We start from the raw sequence: 6030 nt of genomic DNA, 5'->3' as shown, positions 1-6030 counted from the left end.
AGACTAGGCTATCTCCCTGTTGGTCTACTGTCTGCATTTGTACCATCTACTGATGAGATGGTTGAAGCCATGAAACAGAGTGACTTTACTGAAGAGAAAAAAACTGAGGCCTGAGCCTGGGGGAAACCCACAGCAGAAAAGTGAGAGAGAAGAAGCCTCTTTAGAACAAGATTCCCATTTGCTCTTTTTGTTCTTTTTAATTTTTTTTTTTCTTTAACAAAATTTCCTGCTTACAGAGTTAAGAATCAGCGCTCCTTCTGGAGCAAAGTGTCTGAAGTCAGAAGCCCTGAAGCAAATCTGTAATGTGAAGTTTCCTCGCTGAGTTTTGCACACACTTACTGTGTCACACACACATGACTGACACAGGCCTGCGCTCTGGTACCTCTGTGTTTAAGTAGTGCACAGGCTGAACCCCATATTATTTTTGGTCCCCATTGCAGATATTAGCCTGTGTTCCATTTTTAACTCTGATGGAGACACATACACTGGTTGTCCAGGAGACAGCAACCCAGAAAGAGTGCCCTGAGTAAGGGCAAATTTTGTTTCTCTGTGATCCTGCTCACTCAAGCCTCCAATCTCACCCTCTCCTTCCCTCCCTCTCCCACAGAGACCCACAGTGAACACATCACTGAGGGGGAGCAGAGCTGATCCTCACGAGTGGCAGTGCCAGGACAGTGGAGACCCCCTGACCTCCCCTCATCTGAGTGTTGATTTCACTGTTTATGTTTCATCAGCTCAAAAGAGCCACACCTAGCCTCTCTGACTGGGTCAAATCTCATTATCCCATTAAACACTCAGTTCTGAAGGCCAGTCCTTAGTCAAACTTCTCCAGGCAATTGTCCCGTGTATTTATGTTTGATTAATGTCTGCTTCTGTCACTACGAGGGACCAGGTCTGCTTTGTTTGTTGATGTATATCCAACATATACTTCCTCTCAGAGTATACACTTGACAGCCACTGCATAAGTGAATAAATTCTAGGCCATTGGCACTGGAAAGGACTTCTGGTGGCATTTGGTCTGCTTTCCTCATTTGATGAGCGAAATGAAGCAATTTCCCCAGGTCACATGGATTTTCAGAAAGACAGTGTTAAGTAGTAGTTAAGGCCACGGATTCTCAAGGTACAGTGCCTGGATTCCTAGCCAGGTTCTACCTTTACTGGCTCACTAAGTTAATGTCTTTGTGCCTCAATAGCCTCATCTGGAAAATGGGGCTAGTCGTGAGGATTAAATTGTTTTGTGTGTGTGTGTGTTTGCTCAGTTGCTCAGTCATGTCTGACTCTTTGTGACCCCATAGACTGTAGCCCACCAGGCTCCTCTCTGTCAATGGAATTTTCCAGGCAAAATACTGGAGTGGATTGCCATTTCCTCCTCCAGGGGATCCTCCTGACCCAAGGATCAAACCCACATCCCTTGCATCTCCTGCACTGGGAGGTAGATTCTTTACCACTGAGCCACCTGAGAGCCCCAAAGTGGTTTTTATAGAGTGCTTAAAATTATACTTGGTACATAGTAAGCACTATATAAGGGCTTGTCAAAAAAACAGAAGCTGGGATAGGACCAAAGTCTGGGTCTCTTGATTCCCTAAATGCTTTTTACAAAACTGCCTGAGATTATTTTGTTATTGGGATAGACTAATGCCGTCCAGTTGAATTTTCTGCCATGATGGAAAGGCTCTACACTGCCCAGTATGGTAGCCTGCTAGCCACATGTGGCTACTGAGCACTTGAAATATGGCTAGCATGATAGAGAAAATTAATTTTATTTTAATTAATTAGAATTTGAATTTAGACTCAATGAGGGACAGTCAGGAGCTGGTTGCTTGCAGCAGCCAAGTCATCATGGCTGATGGAATTAGTGTCTGGCTACCCTGGGAGATCCTTCTGAGCATGAGAAGCTCAGTGTCTTGGAAGCCAAGAAATTTCCCACATCTCTATTTTGGTCAGGCCTCCCCGACCGGGCACCTGGCATCCAGGCAGAGCTGCTATTCTGTCAGGTAGCTGTGCAGGTTGGCTTCCCCCCAGACCTTGGTTAAATAAACACATCTTTCCTTTTTTAGGGCCATACACTGCAAATGTTAAAATATCAGTTTATGGATAAACAAAAACTTTCAAAGCTCTAATATAAATCTTTTATTCAACTGGTTTTGGAACATATATTCTTCAAGAACATTTAAAATGCTTCTTTTGGAGAACTCCTTTCCCGTACGTATAGATATCTATTGCCATTAAAAACAAAAAAAATCAAGAAAGAGCAAGACCTCAACTGGTTGGATTCCAAATTAAGCTACAGCTTGAGCTAAAAATAGCTTGCCAGTGTTGAGAATCTGTTCTCTGAATTTAAATGGCTTCCTCACTCCAGAGGACAGCATTCACTGTGTTCTGTGGCAGGATTGAACTTTGGGAAAGCACACTTCATGTTTTCCCTGGATTCATTTCTGCTTTGGGCACAAAGCAGAGTGAAAGTAACCGACCATCGTTTTTGGTTCTATGCTACATGTTGTTATGTGTAATGAACATAAATATCTATAATGTAGTAGGAGGTGTGTATGTGTGTGTGAATTCAGCTTTGTATTGATACTTCTAAAGGTATGCCTAAAACCTGAAGGAAAATTCTGAAGTAGGTTTTACCTTTTTTTCCCCTGACTGGTGTTATCATTTATAAAATTTATCTTCTAATTATCACTGAAAGACTCTGTTCTCTTTAATTTCAAGAACAGTCTTTGTTTTGTCTCTGGAACTCTGGGAGAGCTTTCCATGTAGCAATGAAGACTAGAAAAGAAAAATAAGTTGGAGACTCAATATGTGGCAAAAATTTTATTTCAAAATGGATTGCATTACATACACTTAAAATTTTTTCAGTACCACAGAAAGTCAGTATAAGGCATTTATCATGCATAGAATTTTTTTTCAAGTTTTCATTTTTGTCAATTATTCATGATGTTTTAAATAATCAAGGAATTCTAAAAACCTTGTAAATTATTTTTGGGGATGAGCCCCTCTGCACATGTACACACCTCAGTTGCCTCCAAAGTCCTCCTCCTTCACTGTCTTGGCCACGCAGACCATGTGTTTTAGAAGTAATAGCCATGTTTCCTGACATTAATCTTTTTCCTCCCACCTACCTCTTTTTAAAGATGTTTGAAATTGCCAGTACTTTTTCTTATTAAAAAAGTAAGGCATGGGCTTCCTTGGTGGCTTCAGTGATAGAATCTTCCAGCCAATGCAGGAGACACGGGTTAAATCCCTGATCTGGGAAGATCCTACATGCTGCAGAGCAACTAAGCCAGGGCACCCCAACTATTGAGGCTGTGCTCTAGAGCCTGGGAACCAAAACTATCAAAGCCCAGAAGACCGAGAGCCTGTGCGCTGCAACAAGAGAAGCCACCACAATGAGAAGTCCAAGCACCACAAATGGAGAGTAGCCCCACTCATGGCAACTAGAGAAACGTCTGAGCAGCACTGAAGACTCAGCACAGCCAAAAATAAATAAATACAATTATATAAAAGTAAGGCACGTAAATCAAAAATTCAAATGATTCAAAAATATAAAATGAAAGACCTCTGAAATCTCACTCCTCTAAGAATAACCATAGTTACACTATAATGTTTGTACTTCCGGATCCTTCCTACTCTGTCTGCTCCTGCCTGATTTTCACTGGCATGCAATCGATACTTCATTCGATTCATTTTTGGGGAACATCTATGCAGAATAAGGGGCTTCCCTGGTGGCTCAGTGGTAAAGGATCTGCCTACAATTCAGGAGACTTTGGGTTCAATCCCTGGGTCAGGAAGATCCCTTGAAGGAGGAAATGGCAACCCCCTACAGTCTTCGTGCCTGGGAAATCCCATGGACAGAGGAGCATGGTGGGCTCCATGAGTCCATGGAGTCTCAAAAAGAGTTGGATGTGACTGAAGTGGCTAAACAAAATCAGCAGCAGCAACATGTTAAATAAGGCTTTATTCTGGGGAAGGATTATGGCAGATCAATCAGAACTAGTTGGCACCCAGAGAACTCATACTGCTAAGTCACATGAGTCGTGTCCGACTCTGTGCAACCCCACAGACAGCAGCCCACCAGGCTGCCCCATCTCTGGGATTCTCCAGGCAAGAACACTGGAGTGGGTTGCTGTTTCCTTCTCCAATGCATGAAAGTGAAAAGTGAAAGTGAAGTCGCTCAGTCGTGTCCGACTCTTAGCGACCCCATGGACTGCAGCCCACCTGGCTCCTCCATCCATGGGATTTTCCAGGCAAGAGTACTGGAGTGGGGTGCCATTGCCTTCTCCGCAGAGAACTCATAGAGGAGCCAAAACACAGGTTAACATGAAATGCAGAAAATGAAAAGTGCTGAAAGGGAGACTCCATACTTTGGGAGCTCAGCTGAGAAGAGAGGCTTTCCGTCAGGGACGATTGGGACAGGTTTCCTGGAGGAAGCTGCATCTCAGCTGGCTTCTGAGATATAGATGTGATATGGACATGTAGAGGTAGGGAAGGGCATTCTAAGAGTAGGAACTAGGAAGACTACAGAGAAAGAAGAACATACCTCAAGCAAAACAACTTACGGTGAACTTTACTTAAATCTTAGAAGAAGCAGGACTTCTGGGTGTCCTGTGACTAAGATTCCATGTTCCCAATGCAGGGGGCCCAGGTTCAATCAGTGGTCAAGGAACTAGATCCCATACACCGCCAACTAAGAGTTTGCATGCCACAATTAAGACCTTGTGCAGCTGGATAAATTTTTTTTTTAAAGACATGGAAGAAGCCTAGAAATGTGGTGGGAAGGAACCCTCTTAGTCATCATGACTTAGATTGGACCTACTTTCAAGCCATGGAGGAAAATAAAAATTTTAAGACAAGGGAACAAGATAGTGTGTTATGGATTGAATTGTGTCCCTGTCCCTCCCCACCTCACCAAATTCCTGTGTTGAAGTCGCAACCTCCAATGTGACCTTTAAGAAAGTAATTAAGGTCAAATGAGGTCACATTAATGAACCGTAATCCAGTGAGGCTGGTGTCCTTAGAAGAAGAGATACCAGGAGTGTGCGTGCACAGGGGGAAAGGCCAGGTGAAGACAGAGCAAGGAGGTGGCCACCGGGAAGCCAAGAAAACAGGCCCACCAGAAACCAACCCTGCTGGCACTTTGATTTAGAATTCCAGCGCCCTGAACTGCAAAAAAAAAAAAAAAAAAAAAAAATCTGTTTAAGCCACTCAGTCTGTGGTATTTTGTGGAGGAAGCCCTAACAGACTAATAGTTAAGAATATTTGGTTTAGAATATTTCTTGGTTTTTACTGAAGAATAGACTCTAGAATGGTCACATCTTAATATGATGAAGTGTCCTTATGGCTTCACGCTTTGCTTCTCCATTTAAACAAGACTGGCACTCCAGTGTTCTTGCCTGGAGAATTCCAGGGATGGGGCAGCCTAGCGGGCTGCCGTCTATGGGGTCGCACAGAGTTGGACACGACTGAAGCAACTTAGCAGCAGCAGCAGCAGACACCATTGCTGTGTGTTATTTAGTATGACAGCCAGATATTGAATACTCATTCATATTTTCAGCATGCTGAGTTCTGTACAAATAATCAAAGGTCACAATCTTAGCACACTGAGTAATTTTATAATTTTAGGTAAAATGGCTTGATAATAAAAATAATAGCAATAAAATCAGCATAGCGGTTAATAGCACCGCTTATAGTGCCGCAGACGCTATTTTAAGTGTTCCTTGTGTACTGACTCATTTAATCCTCACAGCAATCCTGTCAGGTAGTTACTATTATTATCCCCATTTCCCAGATGGGGAAACCAGGCATGGGGAGTTAACTATTAATAACTCATCCCAGGTTTTACAGCTGGGAAATGCAAACTGGGACTGATACAGCTAGAACTGACCTAGTTTACCTAGACATTTGTCCATGTAATTAGCAGCCTGATAGGAAGTATTGCCACTTGACAATGTGTTGAGGATGACTTGCTTATTTTCAGATGCAACTCAAAATTTAAACTGAATATAAGTTTTGTGATGAAACTATGTGCTA

This window comes from Bubalus bubalis, chromosome 1 (assembly GCF_019923935.1).
Source record: "Bubalus bubalis isolate 160015118507 breed Murrah chromosome 1, NDDB_SH_1, whole genome shotgun sequence".
NCBI lineage: Eukaryota > Metazoa > Chordata > Mammalia > Artiodactyla > Bovidae > Bubalus > Bubalus bubalis.
This window is presented reverse-complemented; position numbering follows the sequence as displayed.